This window comes from Lactuca saligna, chromosome 6, assembly GCF_052625555.1.
Source record: "Lactuca saligna cultivar CGN05327 chromosome 6, ASM5262555v1, whole genome shotgun sequence".
Taxonomy (NCBI): domain Eukaryota; kingdom Viridiplantae; phylum Streptophyta; class Magnoliopsida; order Asterales; family Asteraceae; genus Lactuca; species Lactuca saligna.
Window position 1 is genome coordinate 61533438 of NC_136422.1, and position 25446 is coordinate 61558883.

General features: G+C 37.7%; 1 pseudogene; it reads left to right on the top strand.

The window, feature by feature from the left end:
* Positions 1 to 22515: 22515 nt before the first annotated feature.
* Positions 22516 to 23666, top strand: LOC144999793 (ethylene-responsive transcription factor ERN1 pseudogene; annotated as a pseudogene).
* Positions 23667 to 25446: the final 1780 nt, after the last annotated feature.

A 25446-nucleotide genomic window follows, 5' to 3' on the forward strand; every position in this document is an offset into this window, starting at 1 on the left:
CAGATATCAAGGGAACCCTGGCAAAGCACATTGGATTGCGGTGAAGAACATCCTTAAGTACCTTCGGAGGACGAAAGAATGGTTCTTAGTCCTTGGAGGGAGTGATGACTTGAAGGTGCGAGGGTATAGTGACGCCAGCTTTCAGACCGACAGGGACAACTACCGTTCGCAGTCGGGCTGGGTCTTTACCCTAAATGGAGGAGCAGTGACATGGAAAAGTTCCAAGCAGGAAACCGTAGCTGATTCAACGTGCGAATCAGAGTACATCGCAGCGAGCGAAGCGTCGAAGGAGGCAATATGGCTGAAGAACTTCATCGGTGATCTTGGAGTTGTGCCGGCCATAAAGGAGCCCATGGAGATTTTCTGTGATAACGAAGGTGCGGTTGCCTTGACCAAGGAACCGAGGGATCATGGTAGATCTCAACATATCGACAGAAAATATCACTTCATTAGACATCGTGTAGAAGAAGGACAACTCGTAGTGAAGAGGATATCATCAGAAGATAACCCAGCAGATCCGCTTACGAAGGGACTGAGTAGGGTTAAGCACTTGCAGCATGCTAGGAGTATTGGGCTGAAGGATGATATTAGCATAGATTAGATAGTATTAGAAACGCATAATAGATAAATGTAATTAACATTTGATGATTAAATAAAGGAGTGTTATTTATGAGTAAAGTTACTGTCACATGTTAGTTGTTTAACTATTGTTTCACTTTGCATGTTTTGACTTCCAGAATAATTGAGTTTATTAGGAATAATCGAATTATCCAAATGGTCCACAATCGTTCATATGTTGGGAGTAGATATGAATGAAGATTGTCATGAATTGGTGTGTAGAGTGTCTAAATGGTGTTAGACATAGCAAGGGTTGCTGCAACGTTCATGAGTGCTTATGAACTGGTTTTGAGCATTGGAATAAACCCGCGCTTGCTGGAATCACTTTATGGAATACGATATAAAAGGTGATCGCAAGACGATAATATCATATGGTCTTAAAACCTAGATATATGGTTTATTATTTGTTAATTGATTGTGCATTGATAATGCGAAAACGCATCAGTAACTTGATGTTATAAAACGCACTGTTGTGTATAGTTGGTTAATGAATAAGTAAATGCATATAAGTCGAAGTTTATGTGTAAATTTTATCCTAAGAGGATAGAAGAGATATCTTAGCCACTCGATGATTTGATTTGACTTATGTGCCGGGCCCGGTCAGAACTGAATTGATGTGTTCGATTAAGTTCTATGTCAAATAATTCGGAGATCGAGAAATCTAAATGCTAGACTAACCATTCCATAGGATTGTCAGCATGATATCTAACAGAGGACTGTACGATCCCTTATCTAAAGGACAAGATTGATTAGATCAGAGTTGACAGCGTCTTTGAGAGCTACGATTGCAAACCGTATTGTACTTGTATAGTTACTAGACTTATCCAAGTGGGAGAATGTTGGAATAGTGTCTAAGGCTATAACTATATTCGGTTGTGCATGGTCCTTTTGGGTTGCCTTCACCATAGCAACTTGAAGGATGATTTATTAAGAGAGAGTAAATATTATAAGGAATAATATTTGGCTATTTGATTAATATAAGTCATAAATTAATTGGTATTAATTTGGTGACTTAAAGAGATTAATTAAATAAGAGGGTATAAACTGTCAATTGTTTGATAGTTAGACGTTAGACTGTAAATCCATTAGGATATACCTTGGACGGATTCTAAGAGCTTTAGGATAGCTCAAATCGTCCATAGGGTTATCTATGGAATGGATTTGGATAGCCTTAAGAGAAGATTATCCAATTAGGGTTTAGGGTGAAACCCTTAAGGAGTCTACAAGTATAAATAGACCCTATGGGTGAGGGAATTCGACACACAACCTTAAGCAAGGAACCTCTGGCCGAATTCCTCCCCTCTCCTCTCTCCTAAATCATCTTGCTTGCTATTGGTGTTTGTAAGCCATTAGAGGAGTGACAATTGTGACTCTAGAAGCTCCAAGACAAACAAGATCAACAAGGAATTCAAAGGTATGATTCTAGATCTGTTTCAATATTGTTGTTTAACCTAATTAGCCATTATAAGTCTTGGATTCAAAAGCATGTTTATTAGAAAGCCTAGATCCAAGCATTAGGGTTTTGCATGCGCACATAGGAAAGTTCTTATGGCTAAAACCCATCAATAATGTCGGTGCGAAGAAGACTTAACGAATCCATACCGACTATGACGTCAAAACTTTTAATAGGAACCGGCATGAGATTGATTGGGAAAGAATGACTATCTAAAGTTAACGTACAGTCCTTGTATATGTAGTTAGTGTTTTCGGTTTTTCCGTTGGCCATCTCTACAGTGAATGCTTTTTCTAGTTTGCTAGGTTTAGGTTTAAGTAAGTGAATAAAGTTTTGACTCACGAAGCTTCTCTCCGCTCCACTATCGAATAATATGCATGCATATGAATTATCGAGGAGGAACGTACCAGCAACTACAGTTGGGTCTGCTATAGCTTCGTCGTGGCCTATAGTCAAAACTCGTCCTACATCGCCGGTGCCTGCTGCCTTAGGGCAGTTCCTCCTGTAGTGGCCCACCTCGCCACAACCGTAGCAAGTCTGGCCTATACCTGCATTGGGGACTTGAGTGATCGGCCTTGCGGGCTCCTTGCAGAAACAGGTTGTGTGTCCCTTTTTGTTGCAGTTGGCGCACTGCATTTCCCGACAAGGTCCATGGTGGTGGTAAGTGCATTTGGTGCACTTTGGACGGTTACCTTCATAAGGCTTTGTTGGGTAGGTATTTGTAGGAGTTGTAGTAGGTACCGTGGTAGCATTCTCCGAAACCAGTTGTTTCTTTGCGGATTCTTGGGAAGACCCACCCTTCCTTTTATTCCATACTCTCTTCCTGTTGTTGCTGTTGTTGTTGTTGTTGTTGTTGTTGTTATTGTCGTTGCTTTTGTTGTTTCCTCTCTGTGGTTCTGTTGCAGAAATGGTTGTGTTCCGATGGCCTCCGTAGTCAATCAGAGATTGTGCCAGTTCCTTAGCACTTTCAAAGGTGACAGGTTTGGAAGCTAACACACTTGATCGTAATTGGGTCGTCAATCCCCATATGTACCTCTCTATTTTCTTGCTCTCAGGAGCAATCATATCTGGGCAAAGGATTGCCAGCTCGCAGAATCTGTTGGTATACACGATGTCGGTACCAACCATTCCAAGAGTCCAGAGTTCATGTTCGAGCCTTTGAATCTCTCCCCTTGGGCAGTATTCTCTCATCATCATGGCTTTGAGGCTCTCCCATCTAATGGAGTTTGCCATAATTAGAGTAAGTACTTTAACGTGTCCGTTCCACCAAGTCAAATCTCTATCAATGAGTGTGAAGGTTGCAAATTTGACCTTGTTGTGCTCGGGGCAGGAGCAGATTTCAAAGACTGCTTCTGTCCTTTCAATCCACTGTCTTAGAGCCATCACACCACCAGTTCCATAAAACATACGGGGTTTGGCATTAGTAAAATCCTTATAAGTGCATTCTCGGGGTTCCCATGACTCTCGCCATGGTTGGAAAGGTGTGTGCTAGTTCTCGAGTCATTAGTACTCGAGTTATTTAGCTGTGACATGGCAGCTGCTATCGCTGCGGTGACTGCTGCTTGGAACATGACAACATCAAATTGAGGGGATGAAGGTGGTGGTATCGGTGTTTCATTGCTAGGGTTACGTCTTGTATTTCTGCGTGGCGGCATCTTTAACTATACGTTTAAAAGATGATGATATGGATAAGAATAAGTGACAAATGAATGTGTCTCATGAACCAAATCGCCATGGTTCAACAACAGATGATAGCATAGAAAAATGAAAGTTATTTGTAAGACAAAAAGTATGAAACAATCATTTGGTTTCTCGATGACTTTTCAAGGTTTGCACTGTTGGGTTTTGAGCTAAGTGTGCATGCAACCCTAATAAACCTTGGATCTATGTTTGTCTAAATACATGCAAAATAATAATTTTCCAAGGTTTATAACCTATCTAACATGGCATGGGGAACATTTCAACATAAAAGAGTTAGAAGAGATTACATACCTTTTGGTGAGTTTGGTTCTAAGGAGTTTGAGGGCCAAGCACCAATAGTGTGAATGCCTCAAATGGAATCACAAACACCACAAACTCTTGGAAAAACTTTGAGAGAGTATACACCTTGTATAAAATCGGCCACACACATGCACACACACACTAGTTCACTAGTTTTCTCTTAGGCTCCATTTCATGCTCCATAAGCATGCTTATATAGTGTGCATGGTTAGGGTGAAACCCTAATAACCCATGTCTTTTCCTTTCCAAAGATCCATGGGTTAAAAGCTCCATGGATCATCCATGGACTTCCACATAAGCCTAGCCCATTAACAAATGAGTATTAGCCCACACTATATAAAAAAAATAGCCCATAATCTAATTAGTCTTCCTTTTAATCTCTAAATTAATTCATAATTAATTTAAGACTAAAACTAATTAAATAACGTAACTTCATATTAATATATTATAACTCATAATATATTAATAAACATATGTGTATAACTCTCATAAAATTATCCATAATAGTTTGGATGAGATGCAACCCAAATGGACCATGCCGGTCGGGTCAAGTATATACCAAATAAGTTATGGACTTAGACACCTTATCCAATAGACTCCCACTTGGATAAGTCTAATAACTGTATTTGCCTATAACTTCAGGAACCAACCAGCAATCGTAGCTCTCGAAAACTCCCTCGAACCATGAAGACTCTGTTGAACTATGAAGTGCCATTGTAGATAAGTGATCACATAATCCTCTGTTCTCATGATATCAGCCGGACAAACACATGGAACTATGTCTTGCTTATTGTCTAGCAGTTGTTTCTCATTTTTCCGATTTGTTTGACGAAGAACTTCACTGAACACATCGGTTTAGTTCTGACCAGGCCTGGTACATGGGTCAACACAAAATCATCGAGGGGCCCAGATATCACTTCTATTTCTAGAAGGAACATATAAACTTCGATTGATATGCTTGTTCTACTACCTATTGAATTGTACACAAAGGCACGTTTTATAACATCAAGTTACTGATGCATTTACGTGCAATCAATGCACAACCAACTCATAGGTAACAACTCATATCTCTAGGTTTAAAGAGTTATATGATGTTATCGTCTCACGATCACTCGAGATAAATTCCATGAAGTGATACAAGTGAGCGTGGGTTTATACCAATACTCATAACTTATGAGTACTCATGAATGTTGCAGCAACCATTGCCATGTCTAAACACCTTTAAGGCATCTACAAACCCAATTCATGACAATCTTGATTCATACCTACTTCTGACGTATGATCGATTGTGGAGGTTTGAATAAATTAATTATTCTGGAAGTCAAAACATGCAAAACTGAAACAATAGTAAATAATTGACAATGATAGTAACACTTTACTCATAAATAAATCACAAATTTTATTCATCATCAAACGTCGATTACATTTTACAAGTTTCAGGAAAACTATCTAATCTGTAAAACTAATATCGTCCCTCAGCCCGATGCGTCTCGCATGCTGAAAATGCTTAACCCTCGTCAGTCCCTTCGTAAGGGGATCTGCAGGATTCTCATCCGACGATATCCTCCTTGCCACGAGGAGCCCTTCTTCAATCTTGTGTCTTATGAAGTGATATTTTCTGTCAATGTGTCGGGATCTGCCATGATCTCTTGGTTCCTTGGCTAAGGTAACCGCACTATTGTTGTCACAGAAAATCTCTATAGGTTCCTTAATAGCTGGTACAACTCCAAGGTCTCAGATGAAGTTCTTTAGCCATATCGCCTCCTTCGCTGCTTCACTCGCTGCTATATACTCTAATTCACAAGTCGAATCAGCCACCGTCTCCTGCTTGGAACTCTTCCAAGAAATTGCCCCTCCATTTAAGGTAAAGATCCAGCCCGACTGAGAGCGGAAATTATCCCTATCAGTCTGAAAACCAGCATCACTATACCCTAATACTCTCAAGTCATCACTGCCACCAAGGGTAAGCATCCAATCCTTAGTCCTCTGCAGGTACTTGAGAATGTTCTTTACCGCGGTCCAATGAGCCTTGCCAGGGTTCCCCTGATACCTGCTGACCATGCTCAAAGCAAATGCCACATCAGGACGGGTACAAGTCATAGCATACATGATTGAGCCAACTGCGGAAGCATATGGTATTTGGCTCATCTCAGCTATGTCTGCCTCTGTACTCGGACTCTGAGTCTTACTCAGTTTGGTATTGCTTTGGATCAGTAAATCTCCTTTCTTGGAATTCTCCATGTTGAACCTTTTCAACACCTTATCCAAGTAGATACTCTGACTAATTCCAATTAGTCTTCTACTCCTTTCTCTTAATATCCTTATCCCTAGGATATAGGTAGCCTCCCCTAGGTCCTTCATAGCAAAGCACTTCCCAAGCCAGGACTTAACCTCCTGCAAGGTTGGGATGTCATTTCCTATGAGTAGTAAGCTAACTATACTCCCACTAGCTCTGACATACACGCAAGACTCATCTTCGCTTCTCGAGAAGCCAAACTCTTTTACCTTCTCATCAAAACAAAGATTCCAGCTACGAGATGCTTGTTTTAATCCATAAATGGATTTCTCAAGCTTGCATACTCTATTAGGGTACTCTGCACTGACAAAACCCTCTGGCTGATTCATGTACACATCCTCAGCCAACTTTCCATTAAGGAAAGCGGTTTTGACATCCATTTGCCATATTTCATAATCATGAAATGCTGCAATGGCTAACATAACCCTAATAGACTTAATCTTTGCTACTGGCGATAAGGTTTCATCATAATCAATACCTTGAGTTTGAGTAAAACCCTTCGCAACCAGTCGAGCCTTATAAGTATGCACTTTTCCTTCCATGTCTGTCTTCTTCTTGAAGATCCATTTGCACCCGACTGTTTTACGGCCTGGTACATTGTCAACCAAGTTCCAAACATGATTGTCATACATGGACTGTATCTCGCTGTCCATAGCCTCCTTCCATTTAGCAGACTCCGGGCCTGCCATGGCTTCCTTAACACTGCTAGGTTCATCCAAATTTACCAATGTACTATCACTGATGAACGTATCACCTTCCGTAGTAATATGAAAACCATAATAAAACGAAGGTGTGTTCCTAACCCGTGTGGAACGCCTCGGAGGTACAGACTCGTCAGCTGGATCAACAGGAGTTTCCTCCTCAGGTTGATTGCTAGTGTCTGAGGTTCCTTCACCAATTGATTCTTGAATTTCTTCAAGATCAATCTGCCTTCCACTGTCTCCTTGACTTATAAATTCTTTCTCGCGAAAGATCCCTCTTCGTGCTACAAAGACCACATTCTCACTGGGTCTGTAGAAGAGGTAACCGAAGGATTTCTGTGGGTAGCCGATGAAAATACACCTTTCGCTTCGGGGTTCAAGCTTATCATGAGTTTCACGCCTCACGAAAGATTCGCAACCCCAAATTTTGATGTGGTCCAAATTGGGAACCTTCCCAGTTCACATCTCATGAGGTGTTTTGGTAACCTTCTTTGTAGGGACTAGATTAAGGATATGGGCGGCAGTCTCTAAGGCATACCCCCAAAAAGAGATTGGTAACGAAACTCAACTCATCATAGAGCGAACCATGTCCAACAAGGTTTTATTACGCCTCTCAGCTACACCATTCAGCTGTGGTGTCCTGGGAGGAGTCAATTGTGAGACAATCCCACACTCCTTAAGATAGTCAAGGAACTCGGTACTAAGATACTCACCACCTCGATCGGATCGAAGCATCTTAATGTTCCTGCCCAATTGATTTTCTACTTCCTATTTGAATTCCTTAAACCTTTCAAAGGTTTCTGACTTATGTTTGATTAAGTAGACATACCCATATCTACTAAAATCATCAATAAAAGTCACATAATACCGATTAGCATCCTTTGTGGCGGTTTTGAATGGTCCACATACATCAGTATGTATTAGGTCCAACAAACCCTCACCCCTCTCACAAGTTCTAGTGAAGGGTGATTTTGTCATCTTTCCAAGTAGACAAGATTCACAATTATCATCCGATTTAAGGTCAAATGATTCCAAGACTCCACTCTTTTGGAGTTGGCCTATGCGTTTCTTGTTTACATGTCCAAGACGACAATGCCACAATGATGCTTTATCTAGGCTAGTAGAAGAATCAATATACAACACATTATTTCCTAAGTTGTCTACAATCGACACAATTTCATACACACCATCACAAGGTAATGCTTTAAAATAAAACACATTATTAAAGAAAGCATTAATACCACCACATTCATTATCAAACGAAAAGGTAAAACCTTGTTTGTACAAAACATGAAAAGAAATAATATTCCTCGCCATTTCAGACGAGTACACACATTTATTCAAATCTAATTTTAACCCATTATTAAGCACAAAGTATAAACTCCAATCTTGGAAACAGGTGAAGCCTTCCTATTCCCCATGATTAAGTTTATCTTTCCGTGCTCCACATCCTCACTTCTTCTTAGGCCCTGCAAATCAGAACATATGTGAATACCACATCCTGTATCAAGCACCCAAGAGTTAGAATATGTTGAGTAATTAGACAATATAGTGTAAATACCTGCATGGGTGGGTTTCACTTTCCCATCCTTTAGATCCTGCAAGTACTTAGGGCAGTTTCGCTTCCAGTGTGCCTTTTCATGGCAATAAAAGCATTCAACATCCTTGGGAATGGCAGAAGGAGTGGCAGAACCGTTCTTGGTCTTTGATGAGGAGCCTTCAAGAGACTTTCCCTTGGTACCCTTCGAAGGGTGCTTCCTCTTCTTCCCTTTGCCTTGCCCAATAGCTAAAACAGGGGTAGATGTTGGAGTAGGAGTAGTAGAGGTAACAACCGCTTTACCCTTAAGACCGGATTCCGCGGTCTTCAAGAGTCCTTGAAGCTTGTTGAGGGTAACTTCCTCCTTGTTCATATGATATGTCATTCGAAAATGATCATAACAAGAAGGCAAGGAGTGCAAAATGATGTCAATTGCCAACTCCTCAGGGATGTTAACATTCAGCTTCAGCAAACGGTCCACATACCTTTGCATCTTTTGCATGTGGCCCGTGATGGATTCACCGTCCTTCATGCGGGTAGTTATTATGGAGGAGATTATTTCATACCACTCCTGACGAGCACTCTGATGGTACCTTTCCATCAGGTCTTGGTGCATCTCAAAAGGGTAGAAATCTTCATACGACTTTTGGAGCTCGGCTGTCATCATGGCCATCATGATACATGCCACCTTAGTAGCATCTCTCTCATGAGTCCTGAATTCAGCGATCTCCTCAGGAGTAGCAGTAGACTCATCAAGTTCTTTTAACTCCTTATCGAGGACATATTCTTTGTCCTCATAATGAGTAACCATCCTGATGTTCCTAATCCAATCCATGAAGTTGGAACCATCAAAGATGACCCTCCCACAAAGATTCATGAGAGAGAAAGAACCAGTTGGGTTAGAGCCTGAAGCATTAGTGTTGGAAGACATCTGAAAGAAGAGAGTAAGTTTAGATTAGATATTTAGGATCCTTAATAAGACACCCAAATGTAATATTAAGGCTAGGATCCAATCACAATATATTACACTTAGAATAGGGATTCCGTAATCTAAGTAATAATATATTTGAAAGGTAGGTGAATGACGATTCACCAATTTCCACCACGAAAATGAAATGATTTATTAGGTTTAATTGGATTTGAAATTCCTAGATTCTTTTGAGATTCATTGAACTTTTCAATGGCATGTTTCAATCTCGATTGTGCCCTTCAAGTTTTGTGACTGGGATGCCGAGGATCACAAAACAAGGTGTGAATAACCATGCTAATTCACTCGGTACCCTTAATATTATCACCTAATCAATGTGTCGGTTAACCACACACACTCCATTGATCTATGACAAATATTAAGTCACCCTTCGTGATCCTTACTAGTCCTAGTTAGTGTGCCGGTTAACCACACACGCTCCACCAACGACTTGGTAAGGTACAAAGTGTGAATTCCATGGACTAGCACCATGTTCACATTTTTCCTAAAATAACTAAGATTGGGAATTAAAAGAGTTTAGTTATTTTATAATATTCATTATACTTTTAATGAGGATTTAAAGTCATTGTTCTACCCGTTCGGCTAACGACCCTCCACCGATCAAGCAAGCGGTGGGTGAGAGTATACACCCATTAAGTCGCCATTTTATAGGCAACAACCTTATACCCACCTTATAGACCGGCTTCGTGAATGAGGCCTACTAACGGTAAAACGACTTATTCTTATACATATATATATAATAATTAACCATTAATGTTATAAATAGTATAAGGGTTGAATTTTAACTATTAAAACTCTAAGGGTTGGAATTAAAGTTTATTAAAGTGTGTGAAACTTTACAAATTCCAAAACTTGAGGGCAAGTTTTGTAACTTTGCAAAACTCTTCATTTCATAACTTATGAATTAAAGGTTCATAAAAATGAAGACTCTTCATTTTCATGTAACTTATGTGTTTTAAGTGTGTGTTGAATAAGAGTGACCTTTGGAAATCCATAACTTGAGGACAAATTATGGACTCCATTAAAACACATAAATGATCAAGAATTAATCCTAAACAATTCAGCAAATAATTCCTATCATTTTCTAAATTCATAAGAACATGAACATGATCATCAAAAATTCAAGAATTATATGAACACATAAAATCATGGAATTTTGATATATGCTATTGTAAATGGATTAGAACAACCATTACACCAACTAAAATAAGTTTTATTACACCAAAACAATTTAGGGTAATGTTTCTATTCCATTTCCAGCAGCAAAAGTTGAGAATCTGCACTCTTTTGATCCTACTCGTCAAGTGCATGAACTGACTCGTCGAGTAGGTTGAAGTTTTCCTTGGACTCGTCGAGTCCCCCTAATGGACTCGGCGAGTCCACCATGCAGACAGCAACGATTTCGACTTTTTTCACTATTTTGCATCAAGTATCAAACAAGTAAGCCTAGGCTCTGATACCTGGGTTTTGAGCAATCTAACACTTCCTAAGTGTGCATGCAACCCTAATAAACCTTGGATCTATGTTTGTCTAAATACATGCAAAATAATAATTTTCCAAGGTTTATAACCTATCTAACATGGCATGGGGAACATTTCAACATAAAAGAGTTAGAAGAGATTACATACCTTTTGGTGAGTTTGGTTCTAAGGAGTTTGAGGGCCAAGCACCAATAGTGTGAATGCCTCAAATGGAATCACAAACACCACAAACTCTTGGAAAAACTTTGAGAGAGTATACACCTTGTATAAAATCGGCCACACACATGCACACACACACACTAGTTCACTAGTTTTCTCTTAGGCTCCATTTCATGCTCCATAAGCATGCTTATATAGTGTGCATGGTTAGGGTGAAACCCTAATAACCCATGTCTTTTCCTTTCCAAAGATCCATGGGTTAAAAGCTCCATGGATCATCCATGGACTTCCACATAAGCCTAGCCCGTTAACAAATGAGTATTAGCCCACACTATATAAAAAAATAGCCCATAATCTAATTAGTCTTCCTTTTAATCTCTAAATTAATTCATAATTAATTTAAGACTAAAACTAATTAAATAACGTAACTTCATATTAATATATTATAACTCATAATATATTAATAAACATATGTGTATAACTCTCATAAAATTATCCATAATAGTTTGGATGAGATGCAACCCAAATGGACCATGCCGGTCGGGTCAAGTATATACCAAATAAGTTATGGACTTAGACACCTTATCCAACATGCACGACATACTCAACGTAGTAATAATAGTGGCACTTATATTAATATAAAAAGTGATACATCGATCATGAAAATTTGACCCCTGTAAGGGTCTCCGATTACAAAGTTTGAGAAATTTAAAGACTTTTAGCCGAGGTCCTAAGTTATAACAAAATTTGAGGTTTTCACAAGTACTACCTGCGACGTGTGTTGCGCTTGGAGCTCGATTATGCATCTGATTGCTTTGACTCCATAAGACGCCTATCAAGGGCGGCTTGTTGTTCCCTCAATTCTGCGAAGGCTGCATTCGCTTGTGCTTGGAATGCTTCGGTGCGGATATGGATGTCGTTCTGCAACATCTCTAGGCAGTTGATATCGGCCGTGTGGGTTTGTACTTCCACGTTAACCTCTTGGATTCGGTTTGCTTGATCCCCTGATTGGTAGGACTGATTGGCGAGTTTGCCCACCATAACCGGGAGTGCCCTATCGGCTGAACCTCCACCTCGGACATCGTAGAAATCTCGGCACATGCCGTAGGGAGAGCGTATACTTAGTTGTTGGCTCCAGTGGACGAGGTGACTTCCCCAGACGGTATTCGGTCCTTGAAAGTTCCTCCTAATGGGTGGAGGGTTGACTATTTCCGGTTCTGAGTCTGTCCCGGAGTCGTCCCTGCCATCCAACTCAATGGGCTCTTCGTCTTCCTCTGGATCCTCTTCAATCCATCCTTCGTTGCCTTGTTATGGGTAGTTAGGGTCTCTATGCAGGTGAAATCCAGCCATTTGACTATTCGAGAATAGGGTTATAAGATTTGAATAAAACTTGAGACATGTAATATTAATTAATCTAGCATATGCACCAAATACTCCTATAGTATTTAAATTCTTATGTTCGATCTTTGTGATGTTTTTGGTAAGTTTTGACTTGTTGCTCACTACGAGCGTTCTTCGATATACATTGGTCCGATCTCGGACAAATATAGTTGATCATGCTATATTTGTCCCAAATCCGATTACATATATCGAGTCTTAATCATAGTGTCCAACTTGTCTAAATACTTGTTGTATAGTTAATAAACATGAAACTAATTTGTTGTATGCATGTATTTGTACTTGAATGAACTAACATTTTTAAGTTATACGAAACGCGGCTTAGGCTTAAATAAAATCGTTTTGTCAGAGAGTATAAGTCCCTTAAGCATTTATAGTTTGTATATCTTATGTGGTTTGATATACTTAGTTCACTATAAACATTGCTCCGATACCAATCTGTCACACCCCCAAACCTGAACGGCGGAAACGTTCGGGGGCGGATGACTTCATGTGGTAGCGTAACAAGTGAATAGATAGTAAAGAAAGCAATACAACCATCATATATATATAATTAAAAGTTTACATTTGTCAAACGTTACATGTTCAAAATCAATTACAAATATGATGTCAAAATATGAGATTAAACTGGCGCCGCAACATCTCTTCATCAAAAGCATAATGATACCTGTAGTTACTGAATCCCTGGGACATACAAGTAATTTTGAAAGAGTAGATCAGCATTTAAGATGGTGAGTTTCATAAGTATTTAATGACAATGTTTGTATGAAACGAAATATCTTGTCCTTGTTTGTTCGTGTTTAGAAAATCCTGTATTTTCTACTAGTATAAAAGTAGTCTTCCTTCCAGACCTTTGTTTGTTTCCAAAATGTTTGTAAGTGTAAAAGTAACAAATATGTTTGAAAACCGCGTAAATCAATGTATTTTTAATACCTCCTGTGAGCTTTATAACCATATTATTGACTCGGATTGCCTATACACAACGTTCCTCAGGCGTTGGAATGTTATGACGTTTGTCACCCCAAACGGTGGACTGTAGCTAACAGTCAGGGCGCGGGTTGTCAAGCCCGTATAGATCTATACACAAACACCATGCTCCCCCTCCAAGGGATTCTGTTATATAATACAGGACTTGAAATGTGTACTCGAACGTACGTGAAGTAAATGTCTCACTGAACCGTATTATAAAAACATATTTACGTGTTGAAATGTTCGTTTGTTATCGTACATGAAAGTGATTTCTCAAAAATCATGTTTCTAGTATGTAAAAGTTAGCAATGTCCTCATAAAACTATACCTATTATAGTTTTCTAAAAGTGTGCCTCGTTTGTTTTTAGAATATCTAGAAAAGAATCACTTGTTATGAAAACATAGATTTTCGTAGCGTCTAAGATAGACACAACATACTTTAGATCTAAGAAAATGTTTAGTTTATACATGCATTACAACCATTTAAAGTTTTTAAAGATAGCATCTATTGTAATATATTTTTGTATACGGGAGTTCCCTATAAAGTTTGTAAATCACACATGATTCCACTTAATAAAAGTGTATAATAATCTTTATATATAACACCCGATAGTAGTCGTGTGTTTTACTTGTATTTCCTCCCTAGAAAGCATATAAAAGCGTTTAGAATATTAAAAGGGTTAATTAAGGGGTATGAACTCACTTGAAAGTTTGAAGATAGAGAGATGGAAAACTGGGCAGAGTTTCGTCTCAGGAAACGGATTTTCCTCGGGAATCTCGGGAGTAAAATCGACATTCAGGACTTGCACAAAATGACCAGGGCTTCGGGGTAGTGCGGGCACGGAAAACGAGGTAAAACGCAAGAAAAGTGAGAGAGAATGAGCAAATTTTCCGGGAACCCTCGCATCATATTTATAGGAGGCTGGAACCGCCTCGGTACGCGGGGCGTACGCTCGTACGCGTACGTGACGCATGACAGATTCCTCGACTACCTCGCACTTCGGATGCGATGGGCGGGGGGGGGGGGGGGGGTAGGCTTGCATAGGGCGACGTGGACGATCCGAGGCCTTGGCCTTGAGTACGCGGAGCGTACGAGGGTACGCGGCGCGTACTTCGGCCCTATTTGCTGACTCCTTCGGATAATACCAAGAATTTATAATTAAATAAATATATAATTTATTTAATAAACTTCAACAATTCATATCTTCTTCATACGAACTCCGTTTTCGACGTTCTTTATATCCCCGCGAAGGTGAGACTACGATCTACAACTTTCATTTAGATTCCGTCGACAAATTCTGAAATTATTTTTATTATTTATTTATTAAAATGACGTGATTAAGGAATTTCTTTAAAAATTAATAACTTCTTTATCTGACGTCGGTTTTTGCCAGACTTTTTATTGCTGAAAAACCATTGTCGAGACCTTCGATTCTCGTTTAGGTCATTCCGGCCAAAAGTCGGTCGATCTCTGATTCAAGTTTTCAGTTGACTGTTGCTAAGCCGAATTTGGAAAAATATTAACTTCAGTATACGAGGCCGGGTTTGGGCATTCTTTTTACGTACGATCCCGGTTTAATGATGTAAAACATAGTAGGTAGTTAAATAGAAACTTTTTGGACATTTTATTATCAACGTTTATTTTGATTAACTCAAAAATGGTTAAAATACTTGACCTATTAGGCCATTACAAAGAGTTGAAATATTGGGTTGTTACATAGTTCCTAAGGAATTACTGGTTCGCTATAACTTGTAGTTCTGATACCAACCTATCACACCTCCACCTAGTGGCGGAAATGCCAGGTTGTGCAACGTTATGGGATGTTGGATCTGAAGGTAAGTAAATAGAGCAGTAATAGAAATATAACACAAATCCTTCTTTTATCCATTATTAAAAAGAGTTACATTGCTCAATTTCCAACACTCCCTAACATAACTAAACAACAAGCAAACAAAATAGAACTTCAATCAACTAGGTGATGACTTCCTTCAAAACTCTAATTCCACTGATTCCACTGGTATTCATCTCCTGAGAATACATGGGTTTTGAAAACGTCAACATAATGTTGGTGAGTTCATAGGTTTTCATGGTTTTATACTTTTTAGAATAGTTTTATAATCCTTTTTAAAAAAAGGTTTCTATTCTTCAACTTGTTTTTTCCTAAGATAAACTACTCTTTTAGTATTTATCTTATAGCCTTCTATTTTATAGATTTGTATTTAATTTTTCTTTATCTTTTTATACTTTAATTACTCCCTAGGCATTTTCCTTTAGGTAGTTTAATTTAAAATGTCGATGTGTAATGTTACAATGAGTCCCTATAACCGAGCTATATGACTTGAAATTTCCCCGCCACAAAGCTTCATCGGACGTCGTGAAAAAGACTGTGCATGTCGGGGTTGTACCTAGCAACCGCATGTGGGAGTGTCAATCCTGTGTAGATCTATACATATCTTTAACGCTCACTTAAGATTAACGATTATAGGCTTTGGGTCAGATATGGATGAATAATACATCTCATTTAACACTTACTTTGTTTAACCTTTTAAGTATGATTATTTATCTTTTTTCTCCTTTCTTTAGCTTTTACTTTAATATACTTTTCCTTATATAATTATTCATATATATACTTAACACTATATATAATAATTATCTTTATATAGATATTCTTCGATACGTTATGGTAGTTACGTATATTGCCTATCCTTACGCTTTCTTTTGATATAATTTTGTTCCATAATTATTCTGATATGTATACATATTATACCATATCTATAATTATTAAATTTTAACATTAACGATATTATGGAAAAGTAACAACTTAGTACAATGCTTATCCTAAGATTTTAGCCAGCATAACATCTAGAAACTAGGTTATTCTAGGAAATAGGCCAACATAACATAACAACTAGGTATCATCTTTCAGTATAATTTTAGGCATTATAATGACGAGGTATAATATCATTGTAAAGCTTATGCAGGGTAACTATCTGACATAATATTATCTTAACGTTAGCATGAAGTTTCAAAACTATTGATATATTACAAGTAATAATCTTTTGTAAAATCATTGAAATAATTTTATAGCATGTATCCCCCCCCCCCTAAAACATTTGAAAATAGTAAAAGTGGGGCTGTGAAACTTACCCTAGAAAGTGACACTTTGATGTAGGGTAGATTTGGGGCTTGGGGCTTCAGAGATTGCCTCAGGATGGTGTGACTTCGACCAAAGAGAATGAGAGAGTTGCTTTGAAAGGTGTGCAGTTGTCACACCCCCAAACAAAGGATGGAGGAAACGTCTGGGGATGCCAGACTTCATGTATAGTATCATAACAACGAGTATAATAGTGACCAAAGCAAATACAACCATCATAAATATAATTGAAAAAGTAATACCATAGTATGAGTTTACACGTTTCAAAATAAATTACACTATGATGACAAAATGAATTGTTTGACGCCTTAGCGTCCCATCCTCAAAAGTTGCAGGTTACCCGTTTTACTGATTTCCTGAGAATACAAGTAGTTTCGAAAAAGTATCAACAATTAAGTTGGTGAGTTCATAAGCTTTTGGAAATAGAGTTTGAAAACCTTTGTAAATGTAATGTATACTCAAGAAAAATCTAATATTTTTCTTATAAAATGTTATGTAGTCTTAAATCACAAGACCGAATGTATGTGTGTGTGTGTGTTTCATACTTGTAACGATGTATGCAGTTTTAAATAGATAAAACCCCATTTAAAGTAGAAATTCCCGTAAACTATATGCATCGTTATCTCCCTATGTGAGTCACTACAACCATACTATGACAGAGTAGACTTGTTGCAACGTTCTTCAGGCGTCGGAACTGTTATGACATTTGTCACCCCCGACCAGCCGGTCGAGCTATTGCAAGCAGCTTGGGTGTGGATTGTCAATCCCAATATAGATCTCTATACAATTATCACACTCTCCCTACAAGAGACTCTAGTTATAACTTACAGGAATTTAAACCCGTACTCTAAGAGTACAATGAAGACATGTCTCACAATTTACGTTAACGAGTTTACGTGTGGCTGGACTGTAAAACCTTTTCTGTGGTGGAAGTAAATCCTCTTTTATGTAGTATGTTTGTAATGTAAAACCCATAAACTATACCTATTATAGTTTATTGTACGTGTTTGAAGTGAATCAAAACCCTTATCATGAATGACTAATTTCTGATTATGATGTTAAACTAACAAGAAATTCATTCAACATTTAGAAACTTATTGTTATACACTTTTCTCAACATGTTACAAAGTGTTGTTAATATTGTAAGATGTTTAACTAGTTTTTAACTTTTCTGCACTATTTTAGAAAAATCATAGAAAAATCATACGAAGTTGAAAACTAAATCTGTAAACTCTGAGAGTTTAGAAAATGTGTCTAGTTTGTTCATAATTTGTATTACAATTTTTAGTGATCTCTAACTTGTGTGAAAATGTTCATATTCACAGACTGGTCTGAATTCATTTCTGAAATGATATGCACTTTTGTAAAAATCACCATAAATTGTAGAAAATCGTATGGAGATGTGCAAGTAGTAATTAGAAAGGTATAAACCTGAAATACTTGCATATTAAACAGTTTTGAAATATATAAAGTTTAAGATGGTCAAAACAGTCCGCGAATGGAACTCAACTTTTTTGTGAAAAGATGAAGTATGAGTCTGAGTTGTGTTAAGGTGATTTAACTTGTATCCCCCCCCCCCCCCCCCCCCCCTTAAAACTTGAAGAAAACATGAAAATGTGGTGGTATGAACTCACCTTGAGTGATTTCTTGGGATGGATATTAAAGAAAAGAATTTTCCAAGTCAAGAACACTTAGAGAATGCTTGAGGAATTTAAGATCCTAAGAACAAGTATGTCGATATTTGAGTATATGATCCATGATTTGAGTGAAAGAGTGTAGAATATTTTAGAGTAGGATGAAGGAATTATCAAGAATGAGGGAAGGACTCATGACTTTCTTGGAGTCCTTGCTTCCAGAGAGAAAACATGAGAAAAGAGAGAGAGGTTATGTTTGATCTTTGATGATGATGAATGAAACTTTTGGGAAGTGCGAAAAATATAGATTTTTGTATAGATTTGGTGTAAGAAACCTGATGGAGTGCTGGGGAAGAGTAGAAAAGTACAATGACTTGACTAGGGCTGATGTGAATAGTGACATAAAGTGGGTATGGTGTCATAACTTCTTGGAAAAGTCAACACTCATGGACAATATCTTGTACAAAAGATATTAAATTTTTCCCCAAAATATGATTAAAATATGGATTTATGGGGTTTAATATGTTAAAATATAGGTTTGGGTGAAAATCCCCCGTCAAAATCATCAAAAATGGGCTTAAAATGCGAAAATGGTAAAAAACTGGGAAGAAAGTAGCGAGCATGCGAGGGTTCGGTTGGTGCAGCATGGAACCAAAAGTTGGCTCGGTCTATGGTGCTGAGAACTGAAGGTTGGTGATCTTCGGAGTGAAGTTTTCTTCAAGACCGAAGGTATGTTCGGTCCAAAATGGCTTGACCCGAACGAGGCGAGATGGACCGAGAACAAGTGAACTGAAAGCAGATTGGGACCGAAGTAGTGAGACCGAACCGAAGTGTAAAGAACCGAACTGAAGGTGGCTACGGTCCTTAAGAGGGACTTCAGTCTTAAGAGTAGTTTCGGTTCTAATGGAGAGGTTTCGGTTCTATAAGAGGTTCGGTTCTAAGAGGGTTCGGCCCTATATGGCTGGTTTTCAAATAAACTTCTCGTTCGAGTGATTTTTGACTAAGTTAAGGGTCGGGATGCCCCAGGTGATTATAAAAAGTTAAAAGGGATTTTGAGAGAAATTTGGGAAAGATCATGCTTGTGACTTTTGTGAGTGTTTAGCTTCGCAACGCAAGGTTTGTAAACCCCATTAAGCCTCGTTATGAGTGTTATTCGCCCCCGGAGGGTATGTAATAATATTTTACCGACTAGAACCATCACTTACCCTGATTAGGGTTTAGATTTTCTGAACATGTGAAAACTCTAAGTGATACTTTGCATTAAGATAGTGTGTTGTACAATAGTAAACATAATGTAAACCCTAATATATAAGGGTTAATTGAGTTGACCGATTTGACTTGTTGATTTTATTTGACTTTGACTTGACCAGAAAGTGATGGTTGTCATAGCAGTTGAGGTCTGCGAACACTTCTATTTATAGTAGGATTTTGAGGTACGCACGATGCAATTATCTGTGTGTGTCACGCGTAAGCTTCGTGGCTCCATCTGGGAGTCGCCACATGTTACTCTCTCGTTGGGCCACATCACCCGTAATCTGCACGAATCCAGGGTCATAATGCGCGATGAGCAAGGCGTGCATCTCACAAGCATAGAAATAATTTTGTAAAAATCATATCTCATGCTTATAAGCTCTAATCTTAACCCTCTTTATATATGTGTGATGGTCTCAACTAGTACTATAACTTTCCTTTAGATTGTTTTGCTAGTTTTCACTTTCACCTTTTGGCCCAACGAGGTATGATACTAATGATTTTATTAAAATCATATATTTTTTATACGGTCTCCATTTTCAACTTTCTTTGTCTTATTGTTCTGACTTTGAGAAAATACTATGACTTTCCTTTTGGTGACACTATCCAAAACTTGACCAATTTCTTAATCCGATTTCGACATTAATAACTTTAATTTCACGATTAATTTTACTTTTTACAAAAATCATAACTCCTCCAATCAAAGTTAGATTTTTACGAATCTTATATCCTTGGAATCATATCGTCGTGTACTTTTCGAATATGTTAACCAATTTAGAAAGCAATATGACTTTTGGATACTCATTTTTGAGTGTGTGCGTCGATTTTCCCTTATATATAAGAGTATACTCAATCATATTTATTTATAAAAATGAAATATTAGATTTACACTCTATTACATATATTTATCCAAGCTAATTTCTAATGGTGGTCAGTGACAAAGTTTTCCCAGTTATCACATGTCAGCACCAAAAACATCACCCAAAATTGGTATTTCAGGAACAAAAAATCCATGTTGATCCCCAATTGTTTATTTCGAGTTGGGGGTTCTATAGTTTTGCTATCCAACAATCAATTCATAAAAACAAGCAAAATACAAACTCGTTCATGTCGTTGGAACCCACCATGGCAGATGAAAAAGCATTCTGATGTGTATATCAAGAACAAGACCTTACTCGAAAAAATTGGTTAGGCATTTAGGAAATCACATGTATGGCCGAATTTGAGGGATAGTGATGAGTGACATGAGGAGAAATGGGAAAAGAGAAATGATGAAAAAGATACCTACGATATTCAAAGTGGTGTAGTTGATGAAAGAGATGAAGATGGTGGAAAACAAGATTGCTAGAGTTCATGAATTCAAAGATGAAGATCCGGTCTCCTACACCACCTTCACAAAATCGCAACACAAAATTTTAGGGGTGGGGATGGAGCGGAAAGGGAGGTTGTATGAGAGGCTAAAAGGGGAAGAAGAGATTAATTTACAGGTTTGGTCCATGATATTTATATGTTCTGATATTTATAGTCTAAGAGTGGGTTAATAAGTTATTTTAAGACAAGTCTTCAAAATTGGTTCATGTGGTTGTTAAATGATGACTTTGCCCTCACATATCTCGACCAAGTTCAAACTTAACAAACAAAAAAAAACATTGTTAGCCATAAAGACAATATGTTAAAAGTTTTCAAACCACATAGGATTCCATCAAATTCCAATTATTTTTTGTTCGTGAAATTTCAATTAAGTTCGCCATAGTTTTGGATTCCATCAAATTCCAATTCTTTAGCAACATTGTGAACCAAATATCCACAAAATTTTCATTTGTAAACGGGTTTTGAGCATCCGTTGAAATGAATATAGTTGTATCAAACTTCTTGAAGTATATGAAAAATTGCTTACAAAGAAGTAAACGCTTTGTTGTTTAACAGTTGACATGTTTATGTTAACAGGAAACACAAGATTTGAAGGATAGTCATTGGAATTATCTTAAATATATTTGTGTCATTTGAACGATTGGAATCAAATTAGATTTGCAAAGATATAAAATAAGCAGAGAAGAAAGGAGTGGGGGACAAGACTTAAAAGCAGGCCTTCGTGATGGCAACTTAGGTTGTTAAGTTGACCGAGTGAGGCTCTTACCATTTGACAACAACATTCGAAGGTTACATTTTTGTTTTTACCTTTGTTTTCAATGTCAACCTTTTATACCCCTTTTGTCCTTGAATTAACAGTTCCATAAATACTTTTCACTACTTATGACCACATATGATTGGTTCTTATTTTCTTAAATTATAGAGTACCTTGTACAAGGTACGAGTTTTTAACATATAATATCCACTTTCTTATCATATATGTACAAAGAGTTATTCTTTGTATATATAAGTTCATATAAGTTATTCTTCTAGCAATCTTTGAACCAATATATAGATAAATCAGATAAAGAAAAGTCTATTGATGGCCGAAATAAAGAGCCATAGTCTAACCTTTTCTATAAGTATATCATTTCAAAACCAACTCTGAAATAAACTTTATTATAACATGGTCACAATGAATTTGGATGTTCCAAAATACTTGTCTAAAAAGACAAAAACTTTTCCAACATTCGAATAATCAAATCCAACCCGTTGCCACTAAAACAATTACAAATTTAATCGCATCATCATCTAGATTTATTTAAACTTTTGGTTTTGGAGGTTTTAAAAACCAGATAAGTATCAATCATTAATAACGTTAATGACATAGTCCCCACTCCTATTTCAAAGCTTTGTGATTTCAGTCAACCATTAACAACCTCCAAAAAACAATTCAAACTTCTATAAGCTTCCATTAACAACAAGACGAGCTCACCATGAACTTAAAACCCCTATTTAAACCCCCCTTCAATCCTTCACAATAAGTCAAACACTCAAATTTAATTTCTTTGTTAAAAAAATAAATAGAAATGGAATTGAACTTTCAAAACTATGAGTTCTCATCTTCATCTTCATCGTCTTCCAAGAAAGGCCGATTCGGCAGCACAAATGGCCGGAATTCGAGTAGAAACAAGTTTGTCGGTGTTAGACAGCGGCCCTCCGGCAAATGGGTGGCGGAAATCAAAAACACCACTCAGAAAATCCGGATGTGGCTAGGGACTTTCGACACGGCGGAAGAAGCCGCCAGAGCCTACGATGAGGCGGCGTATTTACTCCGAGGAGCCAACGCCAGAACCAATTTCATCCATCATGTGCCGATCAATTCTGCTCTCTCTCTCAAAATCCGAAACTTGCTTAATCACAAGAAATGCCTTCGACAAAACGCCACCGCCAAAAACACCACCACAACCACAACCACAACCCAAACAAGTACTCCGGTGACCCCGCGACGTGATTCAGTGAGTTGTACGGTACAAGTCAACAATGCAAAGAAGGAAAATTTCTCATCTGGGTATCAAGGAATTGAGGTGTTTGATGATGGGTATAAGCCAGATTTGACGAATTGCACTGGGAGTGTCGAGATCGGCGATTCAGGTGGAGGTTTTTATTATGGATTACAGTCTGATTTGCCATTGACCACTGGGAATGGATTCGAAGGGTTTAATATAGGGCCAATTTCGAAAAAGAGTGATGAAGATGGCGAAAGTACGAGCGATTTCGAGAGGATGAAGGTGGAGAGACAGATATCGGCATCATTGTACGCCATGAATGGGGTGAATGAGTACTGGGATAATGTTCTTCATGATTGCGGCGATGGTGGTTCGTATTGGGATCTACCATTGTTGTCTCAGATGTTCTGCCCAATCACTTAGAACTTTTAGAGAAACAATTGCGATTCTTAATAGGTTTATTACTTGGAAAGATTAATGATATGAGTACAAGTATGTTTCCTAGAAATCGATTTCGGTTGGTTGAAATTCGAATCATTTTAAATCGATGCACGAAATATTGGTTTGTAAGACTTCTATTTGTTTGTCTTTTCTGACCAGAACAATAGAAATCAATATGAAAGAACTATTTTTATGTTTATTATTTGGATTTTGTAAAAAACAAAAGTCCAATATATTTTGGGATAGTTATAAGAGAATCACCAATGATTTGTTTTGCCTTTTTGACAGAAGAACCACTATATTGATGTTGACGTTTTAACTATGTCATTTTTTTCTAGTTAAAATAGGTTTATCAGATTCATTTAATGTGATAAAGCTTTTTGTTGTGTACGAATCAATTCCCTTTGAAAAGGACAACTACGAGCAAGAAGGTTGAGCCACCTATGCGACAGTAACTAACAAGATTCAAGGTTAATAAGTGTGATTGTTTAAGTGTGATTGTTTATGCGATGCTCAAACATGTGTTTGTTGAAATGTTTGATAGGAATGTTGTTTCTTAAACAACGATCAGAGATTACGAACACGGGAGTCTCCTGGATTGCGATGCGGGAGCGGATCAATTGATCGTTTATTTTACCGGTTGGGGTGATAATCACATATTAGAAAATCTTCACAAATCAGGCTAAGTTTCTCTTATTTTCACCTTTGATTAGTCACTTTTGTGTCTCGTTCAAGAATCTTAAATTGTCTCTAATGACAGTTATAAAATCGTCATTACACTGCACCTAATGGCAGTTACAAAACTGTTTTGTTGTTGCGTCAGACCCCTAGTCGTGTCCGGGTCAAATATTTTGAAAATCCCACACTCATACACAAAACAACTATGATATGTTCAATATATCTTGGTGGTACATGACAAACAACTCATACTTCTCAAAAACATGTTGTATGATATGTTCTATATATCTTTGGTTGTACATGACAAAAATGCAATGTTGCAAAACTCGGCCTACTCGGCCGAGTACTCGGAATCGGCCCTCCACTGAGGCGAGTAATGTCAACTCGGCCAAAAAACTCGGATTTAGTCAAAATCGGCCAAAAATCGGTCAAACTCAGTCAAAAATCGGACAAACTCGGGCCTACTTAGTCTTACTCGGGCCTACTCGGCCAACTTGGTCAAAATCGATCAAACTCGGTCAAAGGGTCAAAATTGTCATAAAAAGAGAAAAAATCAAGAATTTCAAAATTAATATGTATAATGCACTTAATGATTTATTATTTAACACAAACATGTGATTATTACTACATATATATCTTAAATTTTCAGTAATTATCCACGTGGTGAGACAATTATGTGTATTTCAGTTTTTATGTATTCATATGTATCTAATTTTGGTTATATATTTCAATCAAATTATGATGTTAACTTATGATTTTGACATATATAATTTTCCAAAAAATATTTCTACATGAATTACAGAATCCGAGTACTCCCCGAGTACTCGCTACTCCCCAGTCGGCCGAGCAGGTACCGAGTAGCGAGTTCTACAATCTTGCAAAAACGTGTCTTTTAGGTTATAAATGATCCCTAACTGACCTCGAGTCCGCTTCATCATCGGAATCCCCAACGAAAGGTGACAAATTTGCAACATTGAACGTCGTAGACACGTTGTAATGACCCAGTATTTCGATCTTGTAAACACTGTTAGTGGCGGAACCCTTCAGAGCTAGGGGAGGCCATAGCCCCCCTGTTTTTCACCAAATATATGTTTGTAATCATTGGTTTTTTCTTCTTGTTTCACCATAGATGACCCGTAATGGTTGTAATAAAGCCTACTACCTAGGAAAAAGGGTCAGGAATGCATAGTTTTTGGAAGGATTCTTTACAATTAACAATCAAGATGTAGAGATACAAAGAATGAATATAAACTATGAACAGGTAAGACTGAAATAAAATCACTTATTCTCCTCAAACCCCATCGATTCCATATCACTCTCTCTATAT